This window comes from Cavia porcellus, unplaced genomic scaffold, assembly GCF_034190915.1.
Source record: "Cavia porcellus strain 051 isolate PalLab524CR breed Dunkin Hartley unplaced genomic scaffold, mCavPor4.1 scaffold_11, whole genome shotgun sequence".
Lineage (NCBI taxonomy): Eukaryota > Metazoa > Chordata > Mammalia > Rodentia > Caviidae > Cavia > Cavia porcellus.
In genome coordinates this window covers 78,278,428-78,306,363 of record NW_026947494.1, presented here as the reverse complement: position 1 = coordinate 78,306,363, position 27,936 = coordinate 78,278,428, and the positions used below count along the sequence as shown (strand labels likewise).

At 37.0% G+C, this 27,936-nt stretch overlaps 1 non-coding gene across 16 annotated transcripts in view; it reads right to left on the bottom strand.

Annotated features, from left to right (window-relative positions):
* The window catches only part of LOC100718470 (uncharacterized), a 286,223-nt gene that overhangs the window by 34,927 nt on the left and 223,360 nt on the right, over positions 1 to 27,936 (bottom strand). For all 16 annotated transcript variants that reach the window (XR_010050631.1, XR_010050616.1, XR_010050619.1 and 13 more), the window contains one exon: positions 4,535 to 4,742. This is a non-coding gene — a transcript (uncharacterized LOC100718470). The remainder of the gene's footprint in view (positions 1 to 4,534; positions 4,743 to 27,936) is intronic.

Sequence of the window (27,936 nt, the reverse complement as noted above, 5' to 3'; positions counted from 1 at the left end):
ACACAAAATGGCAAATATTTTGCTGCAGGGTAAAATGATAAAATCATTTCAATCCAGTGACAAGTCTGAGCAGATCACTCTCACCACTGTTATCATAAAGATTCTGCAGAAAGCTCATTTAGATTGACAGAAGAACCAGGCAACAAATTTAAAATGCACAAAACAGCAAGTTCTGAAAACCAAAACCATAGAAAAGGTTGTTTAAGCAAACCAACGGGGAAGAGCAAACAAAAAATAAAATTAAGATAATTACATTTACATTCACTAACCTATCAAAAAAGAGCTATGATCCCAATTATTGGTGAAAATTTTAAGAAATGGATACTCATATGATTGTTCATGGAAATATAAAGTTTTCCATTTCAAAAATAAATATAACATTTTAAAAATTTGAACATATATTTTTAGCTGTTTTCACTTTTGAAATTCTATAAGAAAGTAGATAATGGAAGTACAAGCAATGATACATTATCTAAAGTATAGCTGCACAAATTTTGGCATTTACACTAGAAACTCAAAGGAGATATATTTTTATTTGGAATGACTGAGATAAAGGTACTCAAGGTATTACCCAGACTTAACTAAATCACGTAATGCAACTGTTTTAGAGCATAACAACAACAACAACAAAACCCTCAGCATACAATTTTTCAATCATTTCCAGTTTCAATGAGGAGAAATACAAAATTCATGGGTAAAATTCTCAGAAAATAGGAGGAATGTTATAAAAACGAAGTCTTCAACACCCAGATTTTCCCTACTTTGTTATCCCCATAAACTCTTAGCACTATAAATGTGAGAAAAAGAACAGGTCCAAGGTTTTATGTCTTTTCTATTTATAAATAATAATGAAATAGTAGTTCCTTTATAGGATTGGGAGATTGGCTCCAGACCTGGATACGAAAATCTGAATGTCCAAGTCCCTTACATAAAATGGTATAGCATGCACATATTCTCCTGCATATTTTAAATCATGCTTAGATGACTTATAATAGCTACACAATGTAAATTCTATATAAACAGTTATGTCTTGGTTACTTTTCTCTCACTGCTGAGACAAAATGCCTAACATACAAAATTAGGGAAGGAAAGATTATTTAGCTCACAGTTTATAGAGGTTTCAGTCCATAAATCAGTTGGTTCCAAGGTAGAGTGGCACATGGCAGAGGGCAAAATCTCATGGTGATGGAAAATAGCACAAGCAATAAGAGCAAAATGGAAAGAGCATGGAGCAAAGACTGGTCCCTTATATTGTATATAAGCCACACCCACTTGGCTGTGACACTCACACACACAGTCCCAGCATGGACCACGAGTCAATCACAAACTCTAGGAGCCCAACTGCGTGACTGCATGAGGCTTTGGGGGGACACCCAGACACAAACCCTAACAGTTGTTACAGTTTTTATATGGTATTGTTTAGGTATCAATTAGAGGGAAAAATTCTGCACATGTTTAGTAAAGGTAAATATTTTTACTGTGACTTTGCTTTATTTTTCTCTTTCTGTGTGTGGGGGGCATGTTTTTTTTTCCTGGGAAACATACCTTATAGGCAAATGTGTTGTCTTACTTATTTTTGTTGTTACTGAGACAAAATACTCAACAACCAAAGTTAAATGAGCAAAGGTTTAATTTTGGCTCCTTAGAGGTTTCAGTTCATAGTGGGCTGACTCTAAGGCAGAGTGGACTGACAGGGACCACACAGAGGAGAAACAGTTGAAGGCAGAAAGCAACAAGTAACAAATAGTGACTGAAGCTCTTCTTATGTCTGTTATATTTTATCCAGACTAAGGGTAGCACTCATACCCTTAATCCTACCATCATACTATAAATGAATCACAGCAACACATCCTTGATCCCAACATTACACAACCTAGATCTACTCACCTCCAAAAAGCTCCACTTACAACGTTATGAGACTTTGCGGGGATAGAGAGACACAAGCCACAACACTAAGTCTGAGCTATATCCCAGTCATCAACTATTTTTGACATACAGTTGACTGAATCTGTAAACACAAAGTTCATGGATGCATAGATTTAGGTGCATTACACTATTACTGTTTTGAACAGATGTGAAGTTAATTTCAATGTATTTATGCAGTTAAGAGAAGAATTTTTCCAGGATTTTTAGAAACGAGAGCTAACTTTATATTTGGAATATGCTGATCGTATTAACCAGTAGACTATTGTTCATGGGAAACAGAACTGAATGAAGAAACATACTTTGAAACAAAACTCTTTTGTAAAACTACATTAAGAGTATCTAATAATATCTTTAATTCTAGGGATCACAAATTTCCAGGACTGCTGGAGTGGATATTTAATTCCCAAACATAGCTGTTTTTTTTTTTCTTTTTAGGATAATGTCAGTTTAAAAAATTAAATGACTTAATCACCATTATTGTATTCATTTTTAATCAAGATTAAGGTTAGCAAGTAAGAGTGAAAATTTTTCAGAGTGAGTGGAACCATGGCAAAGACATCTGTACAGTAAAGATCATTTCCATGTTTTTCTCTAAGAGATTCTGGAGAAGAAGCAAAATAACCCTCTCGTTCTTAGAAAATAACAACTTCATGTCCCAGGGATGGACACAATGTGACTGATACCAGTCCTTTTGGACTGCATTAATTCAGACCATTAAAATGCTTAACTGACCTGAAGCTGTAGAGCCACAACCTACAGACTGATTCTTTGGTGACTGGAAAGACTCAGCCAGCACCTAATTACAGACAGCGATGTTTTCATTGAGTGGCTTGAGATGTTCCAGGCATAGATAAGTGGTCCACTGTTAAGCAGTTATTGAACATTTTTATCTGAATCCCCTTATTTTAAAGAATGTCTTCAGTTTATTTCCAACAAAGTCATACTTATTCATCAAAGAAGTTAAAAAATATATACATGCATCCATTTACAATCATTCTCACTATAAACATTTCCAGGTGCCTTACATTAATATCAGAAAACATAAAGCATACTTATATTCTAGATGATTTCACTACTGATCTGAATCCTGAAACTAAGAGTGGTTTTGAGAATGATATAGTGCAATAAACAAAAACATGGCATTTTTTCACTCAGCTTAGTAGTAGACGTTTATTGCTGGCTAATGAACTTCCAGATTTTTTGAGACACTCTTAGAGAAAAAGCATTATTACAATTCTTTGAGATCACAGATCTTAAAGATAAAAATTGATTTGCAAACTATGCTCTGTTTCCCTTTGATTATTAAATCCTGATGATACATTGTCCATAATAAACATTGCCTGTGTAGACTCTCTACAACATAATCTGAAGATCTCTCCTCGCAGCCATCAGCTGTGGAACAGTGGTCTGCCTATTGGACTCAGTGTCCAGTATGAAGAGCGTTACAGAAAAAGCAACAAGATGGTCATTAGTTGCCATCCATGTATTTCTCCCCTATTTCTTGTGATTTGGACATTTGGAAATATTACATTTTCTGAGACCTTATCACTAAAAACCTGAGGTGAAGAAAAGAACATGATCCTCCCTGTGGTACTAAACAAGTTTTTGTTTCATTGCATAGAATATTATCATGAAGAAAAAGATAGTCGTGACTCTTGTGTCACTGTACTTTGGGTTGAGCATTCTATTAATTTTCCAACAGCCACTTTCTCCAGTCTGAGTTATTCAAGGGCTAGCAATTTCCTCTCCTGTGCAGTGGATCCCATGGTACAATTACTGTGTTAGAAATTGTCATTTCTTTCTAAAAGAAATCAGAAATGTTTCAGATACATCTTTTCTACTCACTTTGGAGATGTGACCATGGTGGCTCATGTATTGAGGAGCAGTGAACACCAGATACATGACAGACACTTGCTCACTGTGACAATGCCGTTGTGTTCTGCTCGAGAACAACTCAACCTCAGGTCACTTCTGTATCAGCATACACACATGTCCCTAGCTCAAAAATCCCACTTACTGATTTTTAGACTTCAAGCAAGTCATCTGATATTTTTGAGACATAATTTCCTCATCATCTAATAAAAAAAGGATGGAACACACATTTCTTTGTGAATTCCATAGAGATATTTATGAACTAACTGTCTGTGGGAGACTGTAGTTCATAAGAAATTATATTGCTGATGATAAAAAAAATCAGTGGTGTTACTAGAAAGTTTTTATTCAGTGCTATAACCCACTTGCATTTAACATAGCTGCAACATCATATGGAGAACAAATAGTCTAAGTTGGTTGTTACTATGAGTTTCCTTTTCTCTCTGGCTAGCTAAACTCCCCAAAGTGCATCTATCAATATCAAGGGACTAGGTTTTGAACTAGAGGAAGTGATCCAAAAAGCAGTAAGAATGTAATGTTCAATTCTTCCAGCAAGTTTCTGTCCACACTAACAGGCTGCCTCTGCCCTTCCTGTGTCCACTCCATCACTTTCCAGAGATAAGTTTTGTGTTGTTCTTTGTGCACCTGTAAGTTGCACAATCTCTGTTTGGCATTGAAAATAATAGAAGCACACACTTGTGTAAATCCAAAGGGAGCCACTTACGTCACCACTGACCTTCAAGGCAGTCTCGCCACACTCCCAAGTCCATCCTCGGGATCTCAGTGCAGCCCAGGAGGTCCTGTGGGTATCACGCTCTTACAAAGACGTCTGCCTGGACTTGCTGAATATGCCACCGTTGTCACAAAGCACATGGCCCAGTGACACCTGCTTCAGCCGAGTGAGTTCTGCTGGGGTAAACACTCCAGGGTTTTCATACGAGAACCTGGTAGTCAACAAAGAAAGACACAGATCCTGGGTCACTGGCCTGAGAACTCAGCTGCCTTTCAAAGAGTCCTGGTGAACAAAGAACTCAGCCAAAAGGAAATATACGAAGAGATTGATTTCCAACCAAATGCAGTATACTTTTAATTCCCTCTAATATTTTTAAAATTCTGAAATCCTATACTTCATAAAGTGATTCAAAGTTTTGCAGAGTTCTCAAAAAAAAGCACATTTAAAAATTTTAATTTTATGAATTGGCCTTAGAAATTGTCTGAGGAATTTAGTATCATTTTTTTGCCTAAAAAGGAAATATAACTTTTATATTTAATGTACTAGTTGTCTATGTTTATCAGCTAGCTAGAAAAAGCACATTTAATCTTAAATGAAAGAGCAAAATTTTAAAATAGACTATTTTTTTAAAATTTTATTTAAGGAGAAAAGAAAAAAAAGCAGATAAAGGGTACAAGTTATACAGATTTGCAGAAAAAAAAATGAACAGTAGGAAATCACTAGTTAATGGATTACATATTGTCATCTTAGAAATAATTGTTCAAGTCACAAGATTAAAGCTTGTAGAGTGGACATTTCAACAATGATACTGCAAACAGTTCTGTTCAATGATCCAATAAAACTTTGTGATATCATTTTCTATCTTACACACTTAAATATACATGCGGTTATATAGTATACAGCACTTTCTTTTCCTCTCTTTTGTACAATGACTATTACACATTTTGGGTTTCATTGCTCCCATGGTTCTTATTACTTTTTTGGAAGAGAGTAAAACCAAATGTGATATAACAGAACAGAATCGGTCAAGTCAAAAGGGTGGACATAATAGATAATGTGAAAACATAATACAAGGTGATCAACAATGGTTACCATAATGCCTCCCGCTATCTCTAATAGAATTGCCTATATTGTTAGTTACAATACAATTGAACAAAACAGTAAAGAATAAAACCGACAAAACCAAAACATTGGAGACATTGTAGGTCTTCAAAAATAGATAAAAGTTGGCTGGGAATTTAAAATAGACTATTAAAGGGAGGCCTTGTGTTTATTCATTCAAAAAATATTTGAACACCATATGTCAGGCACTTTTTCCATTCCAGATATACCACACCAAATTTAAAAATGTAAATAAAAAGACTTGTTACCACAGGGATAGTGCTTTGGGCTCAATGTGTAACCTCAAATTTTATACGCTGAAGTGCTAAGCCTCAGACCACAGAAAGTAACTATTTGGAGATAGAATCATTAAAGAGGTAAGTAAGGTAAAATTAACTCATATGGGACCCTAAATCGGGATGACCAATTTCTTTAAAAAGAGGACGATTTGGACATAGACAGGCACAGAGAAAACAATCAGATAAAGACACAGAGACAAATGAGGCAACCTTGTCCACACTTGATCTTGGAGCCCTAACTTACAGGATTCTGAAAAAGTAAACTTCTGTGGTTTAAGTTTACTAGCCTGTGGTACTTTGATACAGCTTTATAAACTGGTACACATGAGAAAGACAACTCAGTCAAAATGCTGGAGCTTCCCCAAATTTGTTCAGTTCTCAACTACAGATGTATTTCAATTAATCCCAATTAAATACATTAACCTAATCATATGAGGCAAGAAATTCATCATGTTAAAATACTTTAAAAGGTTAATCTAATAAAATATACTATTAATATTTGTACAACAAAGGGAATAAAATATTTTGCTACTACCTTCATTATGCAACTCCTAAATGGAAGAGATTTCGAAGAAAAGTTCTAGGTAAAGAATAATCATAGTGTGAATCTTAAACACTAAATTCTAGGATGTGCTTCCAACTTTATACATCATCTCTGAATTAATACAAAAAATCGACTTACCAAATAAATTCACAGGAATCCTAGACCTTTTTTTTTTTTTTTTTTTTTTTTTTTTTTTTTTTTTGTCTTTTCTTTTTTATTGGTACCGGGGATCGAACTCACGACTGCCTACTTGCAAGGCAGGCGCTTATCACTGAGCTAAATCCCCGGCGTCGAGGAATCCTAGACCTTAAAATAAAACTTCACTAATAATCTGGAAGCTACAGTGCCTTAGAACACATTGAGTTCCAAGTGGCACAAGACCGTTTCATGCCAGCTTGGGTGTGTTTAGGTTTGAGTTTCTTAGTTTCCACAATTGGTTAATCTTGGAGCTGTAAAGAGGTTATTTGACTAATTTGCATTCTCAAGTTACCTGTCTCCTATAATTCAAGTTATTTACATAAACACTTTGGCTAACCGAAGAAATTTTAGAGAAGAGTCCCTAGTGACTTGGCATTAAGAAATGTCCTCACAGGATAATTTTATAAGGAGCCCAGCCATCAGATCTTTCTCCATGAAACTAGAAAAAGCCTCAGGCCACTGGCCACTATTTCCCTCTCCCTCCAGCATTATTAGTATGCTGAAGAGTGGGAACTGCTATTACACACATTGTACAGATGAAGGAACCTGAATAGAGTAAAATCCTTCCAAGAGTCGAATAGCCGTGAATAGTGATACACAGATGCAATGTCGGAGTAATGAGTTTATCACGTTTGAGACCCATGACCTTCTAAAACATTCTTCTTCTTACAACGACTTACAATAATAAATGTTATCTGATATTATCAGTGTTCAGAAAAGTTCAACAAATAAATTCTGATATTGATTGTACTTAAACCTTAAGTTATAGAAAACACAGAATCACACTATAGTAACATTAAGTTATAGAAAACACAGAATTACACTATAATGTTATTATACCTATACATTTGAAAGCAAAACACCAATTTTATTTTCTTTGATAAGTATAGCAGTTAATCCTTCACCCATCTCCATCTCGAGGCACTGAAACTGAGTCACAAGCAGGCACTTAAGTTTGGGTCCCACTCTTGTACCAGGGATTAGGTCTTCAACCATCAGTGTGGGCCATAAATCGATGTCTGTGGGTATGGCGTACAGCCTGGGAAAAAGACAGACAGCATACGCTATAGAGAGGCAGTGGTAGTGACACCGAGAACATGCCTCATAGCAATTCCTCATTTCACCTTAGCCACACAAAATGAAGAAGAAGGTACCATTATTATCCCCACTTTACAGGAAAAAGCACTAAGGAGAAAGGAACATTTCAGGAGCCAGCAAAGGGCAGGACGCACAGCAATAACCTCCGCAGGAGCACTGAACACTAAAACCAGGCGTTGTAGTCGGGGTGCAGAGAGAACAATTGCATACAGGACACAGACTTTATAATGTTATATACAGCGGTCATCCAGAGTGAAATACAAGAAAGGGCAGGAAATATGTCCGCCACACTAAAGACCCTGAATATTCAGCCAAGGGCCTGGATCCAACAGCAACGTTCTGCATGAGTCCGGGTGCGGACCTAGAGCCCATGACAGGGCCTCCCATGTGTCCTGCTGGAGGTCTAGAGCCCTTGACAAGCACTCATGCCAGTTTGTTTTACACATCTGCACTGGGAAGCCCCAAAGGTCAGTGGTGGAAGCTACAAAGTCTATGCCAGCAGGGTGAAGGATCTGTACCAGTAGTTTGAGAGTTCTACACTGAAGCCAAAAAGTAAGGCTCAAAATAAGAACCACAGGTGCCCTGAAGAGTACCACAGCCATCCTCAGCAACAGTGAGGTCCAATGATGAGAACAGTTGAGTACATGCCAGGAAGCCAGCGTGACAAGCTTCTCCTGGAGATTGAACAGCACACATCTTTCCCTCCAGAGCCAGAAAGTGATGCTCAACATAAGAATCAGAGCTCTCCCAAAGTGAACCGCAGCCACTCTCAGAGACAAGGTCTCATGCTCCTCTGATGATAAAGGACAAATTCATATCTGGGAAGCCAGCCATGACAAGTTCCTCCAGGAGAACCAACGGCTCCAAACAGCAACACTTAGGAAAACTCACAGTGCCCACTCTTCATCCCCATGGCTCCATTTATGCTGGAAACTTTCCTCAGTTGGCCCATCTACACTTGGCACCACGCTGGTATTAAACTGACCACCAGTTTTTAATGCATAACACCAGGCAACATCTGTTGTCCTGTTCTTTACAATTATCCTGTAATGAGTGGGGTATAACTATATTTAAATATAGGTGTGCCTGTGATTCAGGTTTTTAATTAGATTTGGATTTATTAGTTTTATATTTGGCTAATCTTGTAGCAATAAAGAGGTTACATGATTAATTTGCCAGCTGACTCCTACAATCTCATAAATTCAATTCAGAACCATGTAGAAAATAAACATAGTAGGTACTGAAATGTTCCCATTTCAATGTATATCATAGACCAAACAAATTTGTAGATAATACAACAGTATTAGATAAATTCACTTGCTGAATCTGGAATCTCAAGTACTATTTTAAAACTAAATAAATAAATAAAATATGTAAATAAAATGGTTATGATCAACCACACAGGCTTAGATATACCAGTAATGTAAAGAAAAAGATATGACTAATAGCTAACATCCAAAATTCATACCCATATGCATGTCTTCAATTTTTCTAGACAGTACCAAAGTTCTACCCAAAATGTATGAAAGGTTCATATTCCAAGGTGAAACATTCAGGAATTTTCTCTGCTGTGTTTCCTATCAAAGTGAGTCTCATAGCCAGCGGCCATTTTAAGTTAATTCACTTTTCAGTCATTTTGTTTGTTTGTTTGTTTGTTGGTTGGTTTGTTTAAAGTTCACCCCACCTCCTCTTCTTTCACTTGTTTCTACTTCTTCTTTCTAAACCTTCTAATTTTTCTAGTTTTTAAAATTCTTCTTCTTCCTCTGTTTCTTCTTCATCTTTTTTGTCATTATCTGTTCGTCTTGTTTCATTTCTTTCTCATACATTCGACGATAGGTTGCATTTTTACGTTTTAAACACTCACCTGAATATTCAAAGTTGCTAATTCACATTAATGCAGAATTATTGCTTCTAAATTTTTCAGATTATCTGGAAGATGTTGTTAATTTGCATTTTTTGTTACATACTTTTTTTGAAATCTTCATCTGCTTTTTTCACCCCTAAATACCATGTGGGACGAAATGACAGCTTGCTCATCCATCATTTTGAAGAACTGTGGCACTGTTACTGGCAAAGCTAGTGACGATGGAGACGGAAGACTGGTGTTCCTCTTTCTCTTTTATGGTACCCTAATTTTACTCCTCTCTGCTTTCACTTCATTATCACACCTAAAGGGGCACCGTCTCTTCTCTACCCACCTTCTTCCCCAGAGAATCAGTCCACTTTCAGACCTACAAGCAGGGCTGTAAACTGCCAGCCTGAGAATGATATTTGATAATTTAGTACATGTTAAGACTTTTCTCTAGGTTCTCTTTCTTTCTTTCTTTCTTTCTTTCTTTCTTTCTTTCTTTCTTTCTTTCTTTCTTTCTTTCTCTTTCTTTCTTTGAATTGAAGATGTTTTAATTACCCTGTTCTTTTCTCCTTACTCAGACACTTTGCAGCAGAAATGATGTTCCATTAGCAGCATTTTAGAAACTGGTGATTTTTTTCAAACTTACAGTGATTTGAAACTCATTGCATTCTGTCTCCTATTAATACTGAAAGCACAGATCATGTATTACTTTGTGAACCCTTTATGTTGGCCTCATACTCTGGGGGCCCATTTTTATTAAGTTGTGTTTTGTGTTAGGAGATTGCTGTAGATTCCGGATGCTTTGCTGCTCTGTGACTGCACTGCTTTTTAATCACGCTCCTTCTGCTGAATTTTGATTAAAATATTTGTACTTAGAATTATGACACATCTTAGTTGAAGGTCTTTTCCTTCTCCAGAACTGATTTTCATAAGCGATGTGAGACAGGAATTCATACTCACTTTACCCATGGGTATAACTTTCTGTATCACTAACTGTGTGCATTCTTTTTCTCTACATCTTCAGCTCCTTCAAATACGGCATCTCTAAACGTGAGTCTTGTCTTCTTTTCTCACATTGCTCTCTATTCTGTCCCATCACGCTGTTGTCCATTATCGATTCAGTGTCGGGCTGTCTCACCACCGTAAGTTTTATCATGGCAGTAACTGTGCTGACTGGGACACCTAACTTCTCTATTAGGATCCTCTTGCCCTTGAACTCTACAAAGCTAATTTTACATTCAGTATAGATGCTACAAAGAAGCTTAATTACAGTAAATATATAATTTGGGGAAACACTGACATATTTGTATTATTAAATCTCCCTAATCCTGAACGTTAGAGTTACAAATATCCTCCAATTATCTGTACAGTTTTATAATTTCTTTATAACATATTGCACAATTTTTGTCAGATTCATCATCTTATTGACACCATCACTTGATTTTTTTCATATTCATTTAAATATATTATATAGAAAGTTTGAGGCAATTATTATGCAGTTTCATTTTTATTTTCTACTCCTCATCCATTTTTATTTTACTCTCTTGGTTTTGATTTTCAATACAATTTGAGTATAGATCTGTCTTTGTCTTATTCATATTTTTAAATAGAATATTTTCAACACTTAATTAATGCCTACCAGAGAATTTTTAAATAGTCTTTTTTAGTTTTTCATTTTTCCTTGAATCCTAGGTACTTTTCTTAAATTCTTACATACCAAAATGATTTTTTTTTCCTTTTTGAGATGAATCAGGTCAATACTTTAAAGATCTTAGATCAATTCTATTATCAAATTGAATTTATTTTGGTTGTGTTTTACACTTGTACGTCTCAACTTTGATTTTCAATGCTTTGTTAAAAATGCCTAAATTTTTGAGTTTTTGTAAGTTTCCTTTTCCCATACTTCTATTGTCTACCTTAATCTCAAAATATTACTGACCACAAAGAGTAAGTTAAAAAGTGTTCTTTTTATATTCCATGAACGATATCATAGCCCTCTGCGATAATACGATTGTATTTGTCGGTGGAGTACTAGGTTGGATCTGAAGAACCAATGTCAAGCATTCATTTTGAAAAGCTTCCTTCACACTTAAAAACAAACCCTCTAGACTATTTTGCAAAAACTTTTTGTTTCTCTGCAGTGCTTTGTGACTGAATGTGCATTTCCAAACAAATAAATGTAAAAAATAGTTTCATTAAAAATACATTTTAATTATTTTTATGAATTGAATTACATCCATGAAATACAATACATTAAAATTGTTTCTTCCCATATATGTGACTGTGGTTTTATTATGTGTCAGGAGGGGCTTTTTGCAGAGAATCAAGTGAAGATGCTCTCCCCAGGACGGCTCTTAATGCAGCATAACTGGTGTCTTCTTAAGAAGAGGGCAGTTTGGGTACAGAAGGGTGCATCAGACAACAGAGGCAGAGACTGAATAGTAACAGCTGCACGTTCCTGAGCCCCAAGCAGTGAGTTCTCTGACAGCACCCAGGAAAGCGCTCTCTACAGGAACCCAGGCAAAGCACTCTGTTGGGGTGCTTTCAGAGAGCCAAGGCCTTGCTGCTATCTTGATTTCAGATTTCTCACTTCCGAAACTGTGCCATGGGAAATTTCACCCACTCCATTTTGTTATGCCAGTTTGTTACATCAACCCTGGGAAACTGATATAATTATTAACTCATAATTCCATACTAAAATCACTTCTACTTTTTAAACAATGCAACAATTAGCCTTTCTTTTCATTTGTGCATTTTTAACAGAATGCAGTTTGTTGTATCACTGAAGGTCTATCTACTTAAACAAAATTTTAATACATGTAATTTCTTAGAGCAGCATTAGGTTCTCAGCAAACCTGAGCAGAAATTATAGAATTTTTCCATACATCTCCTAAATTGTTTGCAGCAAGTAATTAGCAATGATATGCTTTACACTGAATGGTTAAAATTAAATTATACATAATATAACAGGTAATGGATAATGGGAACCAAAAGCTAACTTAAGCAAATTCATGTTAATAAATTAAGAGCCCAGAAAAGAAATGATAAGGAATTGAGAATTGATACATGGGCTTCTGTCAGATAGTACAGTCTTTGTTTTGTGAACATCACTACTTTGACAGTGGTCTGCTTCTTACTTCTTAAATAACCCACCTAAACATTAGGCATTACCATTCCCATTACTGCACAGTGCTGCTCTTACTGTGGCTCACTGTGGGGAACCACAGAGGTGGCTCTCCTTGACCATCTTTGAAAGAGGAGCAACTATCTCCATTTTGGGATAAACTTAGCTCTGAGCCAATGTATTGACATACAAGAGCTGGCCAAGTTATATTTTTGTCCCTTTAATTGGCTTTAAGCATTATAAATTAGGCTGGTTAAGGAACTGATGCATAATCTGTAAAGCAAAGCCACAGGTCAGGGTTACCCCATCTAGTGACTCCCCAAATGCAGGTTTGAGTTGGGGGTGGAATAGAGAATCATGCCCTTGAGCTGGGCAGAATAGAGAGCCATGCTCAGCGCTGTAGGCTGGGACTAGCCTTGAGAAAGAGGCTATGACTTCTCAGGGCAAAAGACTATACATCACAAGGAAAGCAGAGACTACCTCAGTTGCGTTATGCAGATCACTCTCTCAGCAGGTCTTGCTCTTTGTTTATCTCAGAGGTGATCTCAGACCTCCTACTTAACCCAGATCATGGCAGTCACATACTTTCCACCAGCCACTCCCACTGTCATTCAACCCTGAGCCCCTCTCCTCATGGAGAATTAATCAAACCTGGGAAGGGCTCTGGGTGGAGGCCCTTGTTCCAATGAACCACCATCTTGGCTGGACTTAGGACCCTTTTGTTTCCCACTACTGTATTTATGTCTCAGAATCTTCTCACTGTGGGTTGCACTAAAAGTGATGAATTCAAATTAACTCACTAAAGTTCCAATAATCTCTCCTTGGGATTACAATTAAAAACCTTCCTAGACCAGGATGTAGATGGGAAAGGGTTCTCTAATGCTCACCATACCAGTTCCAGTGAAACTTCCAATGAGATTTAATACAAGTCCCAGACTGAGTAACTCATTAATCATGTATATCCTATTTGGAAAAGTAAATCAATACCAACTTCCTTCCAGGGAAACCTGAGCTCGTAAGCTCTCAAAATATTTAACATTGATTCTCTGCATTATTCCAGAGCACATCAGTTCCACTTGTTTTCAATGTAAACTTCATATCTCTTTTCTTTCTTGGTTAAAACTAAGAATAAAGAAGCATATTTTATATTAGTGCCTTTTGTATGTCATTTCATATGAAAAGTGATCCTTCCCAAACCTGATAGTCAGCATTTGTTCCATACTTCAAAGGCCAAAACATATTAAATGCAACTATGAATATATGCAATAGAAAACCACCATTCTGCCTAATTGAAATGCACTGATAAAGAATTTGTGATCCAATATAAGGCAGCATCATACTGACTGGAAAATTATTCAGCCTCAGTTGGTATCAGACAGTGATGATTTTTTTTTTTTTTTTTTGATGCCGAGGATCAAACTCATGACCTCACACTTGCCAGGCAGGTGTTTATTCCACTGAACTAAATCTCCAGCTCCACAATGATGATTTCTGATCCTGAGATAGATAGCAGCATGTTTCAACCCCTTTCTGTTGCAAGCAAAAGCAGACATGAAGGACCTGATGTCTTTGACTGCATACACACAAGAGAGCCCTGGCCGAGCAGTGTGAAAACAGCATAGTCTCTCTGCTTTGATAATGTAACACTGAACTGTTTAAATGTAACTTCTAATCTTTTCTATTACAAATGTAATAATAGGGGTAAACAGAAATCAAGCTGTGTTCTGTGGCTATTGTGATGTACAGAGAAACAAAAGAGAATATTTACAGACCTTGAAATGAGATATTTCATGCCACAAAGCCTACAATATCAATCTATATCTAATTTCATAATGACAATTTGAGTTAAAAATCACCTTTAGGAGAAGGATACTGTGAAGAACTTTCATTCAGTGGTGTCATCCATGGAGACAGGAGGGCAGAAATTCTGCAAGGAACTTTGGAAGAGCCATGCACACCCCCTGATTCAGACAGCGAAAGCCAGATAATGCAGCAATATATGATTTTAATGAAAGAAATAAAAGCCATCCCATAACACAAAGAAATAGTACTTTGTGATAAAATGGAAAAGCTTTGCCTTGTGGAAAAGCTTTCTGAGACACTACGGACTTCTGAGAACAAACATGATCATTTAGTGGGTTTTAGAGAAAGAAATAAATTTGAAACATATCGTTCACAAAAGCAAAACGTCCTTGTATACTCTCACACAAAAGAAACTATCTTCTTCCCCGGAATGACTGCTTCTATTTGAGAGAAATAGATGACATTTTACATCAGAAGAATTAACAGTGTGGACATCTTATGCCACTAGTATGATTACTCAGATCAGAAACACTGAACAAAATAACTTTACAGTTAATTTATTATCACCCAAAACAACAGAAAGAAAAATTAGTCCTTTTATTGGGAAGATAATTTCCTCAGAATATTTTTTACTGAAGGATTATCTCAGGACTCTAAATATTTCCCCAGATCTTAATAACAAATTCATTCATCAAAAGTCTTCTATATTTAAAATTTTATGCATTTCAGATAATTACATATAAATCTCTGTATTTAATAAATATTAGTTCTGTAATGGAAATGGCAAAGAAAAGTAAACAAGTGAAAAATATGAATCAAGTGGCTTTTTTTTCTTTTTAAACAAGTATGCATGAGGACCCTGAAGAATAAACCGAAACCTGAATAAACTGAAGAATAAAAGCTTAAGATCAGGGAAGCAGAGATCTTAGAAGCAACACAGAGAAAGATTTGTGCAGTCATATAGGCCTGGACAGACTTCTATCTAGGGAAGAAAAAGTTCACATCCAGCATAAATTCATGTGCCTTTACTGAATACTGGCAAATCTGAGCCCAATTTAGAGACAAAATCATTTATGAAAATAGCTTCTGGTATCTCCATGCTTTGCATCTTGAATGTTTGCCACAGGACTATGTGTTCAAGGTTTAATCTCCAGCCAATGCCTTGTCGTGAGGTAGAGACTAACACAGACATGAAAAGCAGGGTAACTAATGAGTCACATATTTTTCCCTACAAGTAGACATAAATTATACGTTTGGCCTGTGGAGGATTTCTCATAGTATAATAATTATAAATTTTTAAAAACTACTTTTATTAAAGCTCAACATATTTAGGGTGAGCCTTTGAAATTGCTGAGCCTGAGAAGTATTCTCCTTTGGTTTAAAAGTTTGATTAATAAATACCAGATATTAAAATGTACAGGTTCTAAGTGTTGAATTTCCCCATACCATAATCAAAAAGACAGAAAAATCACTGAAAGCATGAGAAAGAATGTATTTTTCATGAAGTAAGACAATATAATTGAGTGTCTCACTTGCAAAGCACATAAAAATTATTTAATGTGCACCCTCAAATAAGTCACACAAATAAATTTTTACTTTAATTTCTGATCATGACATAAAAGATTAACGTTTTCATAAATCCACAAATTTTTAAGGACTCATTGAATTTTCTGGCCATTAATCTCAGTTTAAAAATAGGCTTAGTTGGTCATTTCTGCTTGAAAAAGCACAGGTCTATCAGATTGTAAATTGGTGTTTAAAACACAACCTATTTCATAAAAATATATGATGATATTGATATAAAATGAACAAAAGAGTAACTTTAAATTGGTGGAGTTCAAGGCATTTGACAGAAATATTAAGAGAATTTTAAGTCTCTAAACTCACACCCCGTATGTCTTGATAGAGTTAGTAGTCATACTGACAGGTCATGACACATGGCAGATGGGATGGTGACGGACCACACAGACAGAAGAGGAAAAGAAAGAGAAGACAGCCACTGGACGCTCCTGAGCCTTCTAGCTATGTGAAAAACTATTTTAATATTATCTATAAGCATTTGATTATGAACTTCCTGTGTGTTTTCAAAAGTGTAAATTGACATTAGTTTGTTGCATTATTTAAGCCCCTTTCATTCTATTTTCCTTTATTGGCACCTCTGTACTACACTGTATTTGGTATATCTTGCAGTGTCAGTTTTTTTCTCCATGTCTCTCAATTGTCCTGATTCATTTCATCCGTCTGCACTACAAATGGAATATTTTCTTCATATTTTCCTACAGTTGAATAATTATTTAATCAGCTGTACCTAATTTGTTTTTTTTTAAAATCTACTGATATTTTAACTCTATGGTCATCTTCATTTTTCATCTTTTGTTCTTTTAACATGCTCTATTCATTCTTTTATTTAATGTTAACTATTCTTGATTAGTCTATAATATGATTTTATTCTCCAAAAGTCACATGTTTACATTACTTGATTGCTTTTATTCATTCTCATTAATGGCTAGTTTGTAGATATTTATTTACTCAATTATGTGCGTGAGGATGAGAAACTTTTCAGGAGTTTGTAGTCTTGCCTGTGACTGTACTTGCTCATGTGGAACTGTGGTGATTTCCATGCCCCTCTGCCAAGATCGCAGGGTTTCCTGTATCCCAGAGCTGTTTTCTTTGGTAATTCACCATCTCGTTTTTCCAGCATCATGGCTTTGAGAAATGTTTTTCTCCTATACAACAAAAACTTCAATTAAAATTCGCAAGATCTCCTATTTCATTTCTGTCTCAGTGCTGCACTTCTTCGCCTTTTGATAGAAATAAACTTCTGTTTTCCATCCTCTCTTGCACAGATGGGACAGGCTTTCTGCAAATTCTGCGTCAGCCTTCTTCCTACAGCACACCAGAGATGATGTCTCCTCATTCTGTGTGGGTGTTCAGACTTCGACTTCTGATCCTGAGGACCAACACACCTATATGCAAGAAAGTGTTATCTTACAGTTTCTCTTTGGCTTTTTAGTTTCCTTGTCCTTTCCAGCATGGAAGAACTATCTTTTCTTTTAAGCATATTTATGGTTAAAATAACTTTGTATTCTTAGCTTTTATTGACTTCTAGGTATCTGTAGCAGAAGGAGACGGACTCTACTGAATTTGTTACTTGCCAAGAAATTCTCTTGGTACCAAACTGTCACTGAAAGAGGAGTTTGGAAAGCACTTTATAAATTAATGACTTCATTGAATATAAAAGCTAAGAAAAAATTCTAGCCAGAAACACTTATAAAGGATCAACCTCTGTTAATGAAAAGTTGAGAATGTGGCCCAAAGGAAAGCATCATTTAGAATGAGTCATTACAGACTTAATTCAACCTTTTGAGACACTCTCAGTTGACTCAAAGTATTTGCAAGGAGGAATATTTTTGGAGCCATTTAAGCTCATGTTATATATTTTCTACATCTAAACCAATTAGTAATATGCCTAATGCAGTGCAAACCCAGTGTCATGGTTTATGTCTGTGTCCCCCAGGCCTCATGAGTTTGCATTATGCATTTGGGATTAGTTCATTGTCTAGGGCTTGAATTGATGGTGTCAGTGTTACACCCACATAGGGGTGGAGCCAGGATGTGATGTAATGGCAGGAAGAAGGCATGTCTTGCTCTCTTGCTGATTTCTGCCTTGTGATTTGCAGCTGCCATGAACTGTGGCCTTGCCATGCCACCCTGCCCTGGAGCCAAATGAGTATGGACTTAAATCTCCAAAAACTGTAAGAAATAAAACTTTCCTTTCCCAACTTTGGTCAATCAGGTATTTTGTCTCAGTGAGTAAAAAGTAAATAAGACACTAGATAGCTTTTATAATTTGTCCAGGATCTGGAATTGAACCAAATAAAACATCCAGGTAGTGTCTCTGATATACTTTCTAACACTCTCTACTTTCCTCATATTGATTACGGATAAGGTAGGTATAAACACTGCTTAATATATTTTTATTATACTTTACAAACGCTTTGAAAGTTTTCTGTATTTTCTACAATTTTTGCAGAGCAGTGATTATAACTTTCCTTACGTACTACAAGATAGAACCAAATCAGTTGCCTTTCTCAATTCCACCCAACATATGAAGAAATCAATAGGACTTCTTTTTGTTTAATGAGGTGAAAAGTTGACTCAATTAGATGGCACAAAGCACAGATTTTCACTTGTGACAATATTGTCATCTTTTTTGTGAGGGCGTGCAAAATTTTTCAATAGTCATAAAAGTGGTTGTCAAAGTTCCCTGGTAAAGAACAAATTACATTTCCTAAAGAGATCACTCTAAAAGTGATTCAAAAATGTGTTTCCTGAGTGGAAGAAAATATTGAGTTATACTTCACCTAATGTGGATTTCACAATTCTCTGTGTTTTCTTCTAGAGTACACTTTTCATGCAAATGTCACATTATTATGTAAGAAAAAGGAAAGGATTGCTACATACAGGCAGACAGGTTTTCCACCTGTACCTACAGAACGTTTGTTTTCAGCTTTGCTGATCAGCACATCTCATAAATGGATGGCAAGGCAGATTCTTAAGTATGGCATCTGGGTGTACACATGCAACTCGCATTTAAGTACTCTGCCAGGTGTTCGACATACATCAAATCACTTCATCTTCTCAGATACTGATGCGATGCTTTCATGATTATCCTAATTTACAGATGAGAAATGTGAGATGAGGAAACATTATACAAGGCTGCTCAGTGCATGTGAAGCCCTGTGATATGTTAGCAGAACTTTCATGCCATTATTCCTATGCGCTGCTTTCTAATGTTTCTACAGTGTCTTCAGTGATACAAATGAAGTAAGTAAACCCCAAAATGAGCATGGACAATGCTGAGTTTCGCATAGTAGCTGTGCACTGCACCCCATCACCCAGAGATGTTCATGGCTTGATCCCTAGAGCTTGTGACTACATTACATTGCATGGTAAAAGAGATTCTGGAGATGTGGTTAAGGGAAGTATATGAGAACAGAGAGATGGTTGTGGATTATTTGGGACAGGGGTCTTTGAAAGTGGAAAGGGGAGGGAATAGTAAGAAGGAGGGAGCTGTAAGGCAAAGAGTACAGATGGCCCATTGAGTTGAAAAGACAGAGAAATGGCTGCTCCCCAAGGATTTTGGAAAGAGAAGCATTGCCATAAACCAGTGAGACCTATTTTACATTTCTGACCCTAGAACTATGACATTATAAATTTATGCTGCTTTAAGGCATCTAGATTATAGTAATTCATTACAATAATCACAAGAAGCTATTATGTGGCTAAAAGCCAAAACTTTACAGATACAAGTTTAAATATGCCTTCTCCATTTGCAAATTTTCTATCCTTGGGAAAGTTAACATCAGTCTATAGGATGACAAGCCAGAACGTGTGAAAGTGCCCGTGGCATACAGAAGAGACCAACCTCAAACTATTCCGCTAATCTTTGAACATGAAGAATTAGGAGAGAAACTCATTTGTTAAATTCTGATTTTGCAAAATGAGAGATGTATGCCACAAAACACTTCTTTTTGTGTATCTCACACCAACCAAGTTTGAAGAAATGTTATGAATATTGGACTAAAGCTGTCACATCCATAAAAATCTTAAAGGTTAATGAGAAGATGCAATATCCATTTGAGGAACTGCTCGAAATGAATATCTAATTTATAGGTGAGAAAATTCTGACTCCAAAGATGAACTGTATCATTCTTGGGTCCTGAGATAAATTAGAAAAATGTATCAAAGAATATTATTTTCAGTTGTTCCTTTGTTATGTGAGAGGAGGTATCAGCAAATGTTCCTAAATAAAAGATAGTAAATTGTTTGCCAAGTCCTGTGTTTGCATGACGTCTTGGCTTAAAATCTAACTTTAAAATTTTAGCATTCACCACCCACAGTCCAATTTACATACTCCTTGTACTGCTTACGGTCCCACAAAAGAATCTTGCTTCTATCAATTGACCATGTATTGATGCCCTTGGAGGGACCCCAGGTATAACTGGTGATTGTTCCACACAGATGAACACAGTGGCCCTTCCACATTTGCCCTATAATTTGGATGTGGGTTCCATGTGCTCCCTAAAAGCTTATTTGTGGAGAGCTTGGTCCCAAGTGTGGTGACAGAAGAACAGGTGGAACTTTTAAACTACAGGGCCCATTAGCAGGTCCTTAGGTCAGTAAACACAAACCAGGAAAGAGATACTGTTTTCCTGGAGTAAATTCATGTGACTGCAAATGGCTATAAAAGAGTAGTCCTCTCACTGGCTTCTTCCCTGAGCTGAGGTCTCTTCTCCCACAAGCATTCCCACTATTGCCATCTGCTAGATATGGTACTGCCAAATGATCCCAAACTGTGAACCTCCAAACTGTAAGCTAAATAAATCCCTTTTCTCTATAAAATCTATCTGCTTCTGGCATTTAGTTTTAACGCTGAAAAGCTAACAGCTACTTCACCTGTTATAAATATGCACCCAAGTTGAAAGCCTAACTCAAGCATGAAAAAGTATTTTTTTGTTAGTGTATTTGTGGTAGATCCATCTATTTGCAAACTACCCTGAGGCAGATTTACTAAAATGCAAATGATGAGAACTCTTTAGAGTCCTAACCACCAAAGCTTTGAAACTGTGTTCATATATATACTTCATGCCCTTCTCTGACTTTGTGGACACTTTTCCAGATGATAAGAAAGGCAACATTGAAAAACATCCTTCCTGTGACAGCACAAATTCTGCACAATCACCCCGGCCACTCAAATGTTAGACATTAGCAAATACAGGAAATGGTGATTTACCAACACTATCCTGTCCTTCCAAATAGAGGCTCCTAACAGTGACATTATAAATGTCTATGAAATTTATATATCAAGGCCTTTGGTGAGGACAGAGAAGCCAACTCGCTGCATAAAGAAATAAAATAAATATGCTCAAGAAAATAAATCAGAAAGCAGGAACTAAGAAAGTCATGAGATAAACAAAACAATCAAAGATTGTAAAGTACAGATTTAGGTCAAAAATAAAAAACAAGATTATGGAAGAGATGAAACTAAGGATGAAAATAATAAATTGTTTTCAAAATGGAGGAGACAAGGCCAAAGAGCAGATGAAGAATCATGAATGGTAGGAGGCATAACCTGAGGAGAGATTAGAAAACAGACAACAAATGCCATTTCTTGCCCTGTCATTTAGTCTTCCTTTCACCTCTCTCTGTCTCTCTTTCTTCATTTTAGCAGAGAAAAAAGATCCTTGCAAAACTTTTAACAAATCTATCACTATTTAATGAAACCCATACTTAGAGCTTCAATTTACTTTCACAGCACTTAACCTGGCACCCTTTAATCTACTGCATAATGTCACCAAGGAGTAGAATTGTCACAAGACAATTCTGTAGCTACCTGCTGCTCCTGTCTTGGTTTTCTAAGGGAATATGACTGATGATTGTAGTTAATTTATGGCTACCTGCATCTCTCTTGCTACAGGTACTGACACTAATGGATCTCGGCTCCACTTGGCTGAGAAATGAATGGGCTGTATAGATTGGTGATAAACAGGACCACTGCCAGAGAAATCTGTTACGGCAAACCACCTACAGCTGTGAGAGAAAGGAAGAGACTTACTGGGAGACTGTGACTAAGGCTCATTTAGGTATGCTTTATGATCAGGAAGGCAAGGATACAGATTTTTAATCTTTCCAAGCATCAAGACAAGGCTCCGGTATGGCTGGACCATGGGAGGTGCGGTGTGTGTCCCCCAGGACAGAGCAGCACAAGGGTGCAGAAGGCTGCCTTGCTATGGATAAAAGGGACTTATCACTTGGCCCCCAAAGTGGCTGTCTGGAGTTTCTGGTTATAGGGAAACTTGATCTGGACTTAAGAATTTATTAATGAACCATTTATCCACTAGTCAAGATATTCTAAGACTAAAATAGGACTCCTAATTCCACTTAGCTCTGTCTGCTTCCCTCACAAGAGCTTAGAATAAAATTTTAATTTTTTTCTCATACTAGAAAAATAAAAATTTGATAATATATTTAGCTTCTAAACTGTCACTTTTCACTTGAAGTCTGTAAACCTTCACATTGCCCTTTATCTTTAAGTATTTTGATGGATGTATCTGCTACTTTTACCCTGAGGTGCTCTTTACAAGCCTGTCATGTATTAACATGTACATATTAAGCATGACATTCATGCTCTCTGTCATATCTGGATGCTGCAAAGAGTCAGTCTCAATGCCATTTAGTGATTACTAGAGCCTAGGAAGGGTGGGAGAAGGCAGGAGAAAAGCAGGCTGGGGAATAGGTATTAAAGCAGAGTTAGATAGGAGAAATATTAAATTCCAGTGCTCCACGGCACCATGTGGCAGTCACAACTCACAAAAAACTATTATATATTATATATATATATATATATATATATATATATATATATGGATTAGTAGGGAGAAGCTTGAAGACCCCAAACAAAAGATATAATATGCAAACTATCCTTGTCTAGTATACCTTGCATAAGGGTGTGTTGTAATATCATACTGTAGCCAATAAGTATAAGCAATCGTTACATGTACATAAAAAATAAAATGGTAAAAATGAATTTAGGAACATAAATAAGAAATTGAGAACATCTTTTGGTCTTTTGCTGTCCTCAATGGTGATTATCTATTGGTGAATATTCTTTGCCAGCAATTCTTTCTAAAATAAGAAAAATGACCTTGCCCATTGAAAAATCCGATCTTTAGTTGCTCAACTACAAATGGGTATCAAATCAATTCCAGTGTTTGCATTTGTTAGAACTCACGTATGAACACAAATTACATTGGTAAGATTTTTTGTAGTTGTTGAGTTCCTTGTTCCCTACTTTGAGAATTTTTTTTAAATACCAATTATTTCTATGGTTCAAAGCCTTAGTCAAAAGTCACAGAAATTAAGAGACCTCAGGACGAAAAATAAAATTAAAAATTGATGAAATCCATTCATCAATCTTTCTGTTTAACAAGCATTTATGAAGAACGAGGGTTAAGTAACATGCATGAGAGAGTTTAAGATAATGATATTCAAAGGCTGAAGGTCCATGCTTTATTAAGGAAGTTAATCACATAAAGAGTTGTAATGATTATATTTTAATACAAACATAGAAAAAGCTGCTGGATTATGGATGAAAAATTAGCCTGAAATCTAGAAGACAGAGAAATTTAAGTAGGAACAGAACAGAAATGTTGTCTAGGCTGAGAGAATGTCTCATGCAAAATCACGCAGCCCAAGAAGAAAGTGGAATTCTCAGGAAAAAGGGAAAAAGTGAATCTTAGCATCCTGAAACCAAAAAAGGCCTAAATTTGCTTTGGAAAGAACAAAATACTGCTTAATATTTAGATTAGGACTACAGTTTGAAGGGATTAGTTCTAAATTTCAATTTTTTTCATCATCTAATTAGAAAGTCCTGTGGTGTTTTTAAGGGAGAAGTGATGTATCTAATCCACATTTTGCAGTAAATCTAAGGCTGTATGACAGAAATGCATCGCAGTGGGACATACACAGCTGATGTGAACATTCAGGTGTCAGTAGGAAGAAGCCAAAAATATGGGCTAAAGTAAGACACTTTTTGTGTTTATTTAAACAACTGTACTGAAGCAGAAATTGTAAGGAAAACAAAAACAGTTCATTTAGAATGAGTGTTAGATTCTGTGTCTGACTCTGATGTAATTACAGGATTTGCCCTTCCATTATAAACAACCATTGAAAAGGACAAGCAGATGAGCCTGTGATTTTTAAGGTCTGATTGAGAGGAATCAAAGACTGAGGACCATGAGCAAAAAAGTGATCGTGGCCCTGTTGTGTGTCTGGAGGGACCTCCCCAACACTGTGCAAGGTGCTGGGATCCCAGCACAGCGAAGCACTACTGCACTGCGGAGACTGAAATAAGAGGCAGGCCCTGTGGTAGAGGAGGAAAGACATCTGCTCCTCGGAGGGGCTGGCCTGGCCATCTCTGATATAGTAACAACTACCCAAGACTCAAGACTAGAGAGCAGTCATTGTCGGAGCTGAGTCAGACCCAGAGCCCTTTAATAATACCTCAGTAACTCCCCAGGCTGACATCTAGGGGAAACATGCCAAATTTTGGGGTGAATTCTATTCTTGTAAAACCTAATCAAATAATTGAGACAATAAGCTGGCATTTTCAGGGGCAATCACCTAGGCTTCAGGACAAAAAAGAAAATAATAGCTGTGACCTCTTCAAATATATGTAAGCTACCACTAAAGTTGCTTTCTTTTTTAAAAGAAACATTGTGTGATGAGAAGGGAACTCTGCTAGCTAAACCATCCTTACCAACCTTTGTGGTGACCTACAAGAGAACTTTGCTCATAATCTTAAAATTCGGCACTCAGGGAATTTTGGCTTGCTGTTTTTTGAACATTAGATTGTATAAAGAGACATGGCACCAAACTGAGCAGGCTTAAGAATGTGCCACTCTACTTGTCATCAGGAGTCTCTGCTGCTTGAATAAGTATGAGTTTCCCCAATAAAATCCCTTGCTTCGTCTGCTCAGGTTCGACATTGCTTAGGATCTAATCCCCAGAATGCCCCTTAGTAGACGCAAGTAATAAACATCACTGTACTCTTTCCTGTCTAGGCTGTGCTTATCAACTTTGGACTCATCAGAGGAAAAATCCCTGTGATCAGTTACAAAACACAGTTTAAAACCAAGATCTTTTGTAAAAGGGAAAGGACCAAAAACAAAAACAAAAACAACGGGAAGGAGAGCAGAGGATGACAACAAGACAGTGAAAACAGATTTCAGATGTGCTATGCATGCGTACCAAATCCCCAGGAGGAATGTAATTTTAACAGATTAAGCACTGGTGGCCAACGTAATACCAGCTGAAATAAATCTGCATGGTGCTGCGTGTAGATGGCCCACCTGAGGAAAGTTGCCAGCATAAAAGGAGACATGGAGAGGAAGAGCGGGGGTCTTAGGCTTCTCCTAAGTGTTGCTGTTTTGAGCCATTGGTTCTCCTGGAGGAGCTTGTCATGGTTAGCTTTCCCCGTATGGATTTAGCCATTACCATCAGAGAGCTCGCAGCCTTGTCACTGAGAGTGGTTGTGATTCACTTAGAAAGAGCTCTCTTACTCTAAACATTGCTTCCCGGCTCCAGAGGGAAAGAGGTTTGCTATTTAATTTGCAGTAGAAGTTGTCACGCTGGCTTCCTGACATGTACTCAACTGTTGTCATCACTGAAGGAGCTCAGGACCTCATCGTCACTGAGGATGACTGTAGTACTATTCGGGGGAGCTCTGGTCCTTTTTTTGAGCATCACTTTTTGGTTCCAGTGTAGAATGCTCAACCTACTGGCATAGATCCTTCACCCCACTGGCACAGACTTTCTAGCTTCCACTGCTGATCTTTGGGCATTCCCAGTCAGATCCATAAAACAAACTTGCATGAGTCCTTGTTGTGGGTTCTAGACCTCCAGTTGGACTTGTGGGAGCTATTGTCATGAGCTCTGGGTCTTTATCCGGACTCATGCAGGACATTGCTGTGGAATCCAGGCCCTTGGCTGAATGTTCTAGGTCTTGGTGGACACATTTCCTGCCTTTTTTTTTTGGGCTTAACTGTGAGTGACCATATGTGCCAATAAAAATTAGAGTTACAACACGTACCCAATTTCTCCCCCTGGCATTTTGTCCTTAGGACAACAAAACAAGCTGGTAGGAAAGTAGTAGGAACCAAGGGAGGCACTGAGGAAGCACCCGAGCTCAGGACTTGACATGCACTCTGGGTGGGCTATTTTGCTGGGCACAGCGAAAGACACAATGGAACCATGAGAACACCACTTTTAAATGAGGCCTCCGGCATCCGAAGGAGCAGACCGTCCCTGTCCCCCAGCTTCTCACAGCATATCTCAGGTTACCCCAACCTTTAACAGTGGGGTGTTCACCTCAGCCCTCCATCAGGAGAACACCAGATCTCTGTTTCCTTGGTCTCCAGCTTCCGGGGGGAACAAAGGGCTCTTTCCCTTTGTGCTCTAATTTTCCCAGGGTTTGTTCTCAGTTTACTCACATACCAACCCTGTGCACTGCTTGTCTCTCTTGGTCTTAACACCACCATGCCCTGCCAAGAACTGTATGGGAATTGGAGTGTGAAGGCTGGAAGCCCAACATCAACAAATCTCGGGTGACCCCCACCCCCAGAGTATAAAGCAAAGCTATGCCAATGCAGGTGGGGGAGTCAGAGCACTCGGTATGTACTAAGCAATTGAAAAACAGAGAAAGGACTAAAAAAATTAATCCACTTAAGAAAACAAGTAGCAAGTAGTAATTAACCCTGAAATGATGTCTGTGAAGTTTAATTTATCAAAAAAGAACATTACAATGACTATTATCAATGTCTTCAAAAAATTAAAGGCGATACACTCTTACTGAAATAATATGTAGAGAAACCTCAAAAGAGAACTGAGAATCATAAACAGAATGTAAATCCTAGAACTATTAAGACAATAATGGAAATGAAAAGTTCACTTGATGTATGTAAGAGGAGATGGAAGATGACAGCAAAAAGAGCCCATAAATTTGAAAGAAAGATCAATAGAGAATTTCTAACTTGGAGAATAGATAGGAGAAAAGATGAAGGGAAAATAAATTCGTTTACATTGTCACTAGGAATGAATAATATTAACCACTTTTGGTAACAATTCGGCAGGTTCTTACAAAGTTAAACAATGAATTACCAAGTTACCAAGAAATTACACTCAGGCATTTTCAAGAGAAATGGAAACATACATCCTCAAAAAAGATTGCATCTGAGTGTTCTTTCAAGGATAAAAACTGCAGACAAGTGCTCCTCCCTGGTGAACAAGTATATACAAATATTTGTATATACAAACAATGTTGTTCACAGTCAGCAACAGAATATATGGTTCACTGGCATTCTTCACAACATGGATTAATTTTTAAAACACACTGAACAAAATAAACCAAGCCTAAGAGCAGAGACAACACGATTCAGCTCCCATGAAGCTCTGGAACAAAGAAAATTAATCTGTAATAACATAAAACTCACCTGTGGTTGCTAGGAAAGGGCCAAGCGGAAAGATCACCTGTGGAGAGAAGGTAAAACTCTGGAGCAATAAAATGTTCTTCATCTTCACAGGGGTAATGATTACACAGATATGAGCACTGTCTCAACTCATCCATGCACACTTAAACTATGAGCATTGTACAGGTACTTTTACCAAATAACACTGTTTAGATTTTTTATTTTAGTCTATTCAGATTTTAGTGGTACTCAGAAAAATTGATTAAACTCCAAGCAGAAGTATACTTTTTGGCAAAACAAAATTTATGGCTGAAACTAGGTATGTGTTTTGTCAATATAAAAGTTTTCTATAAAGTAT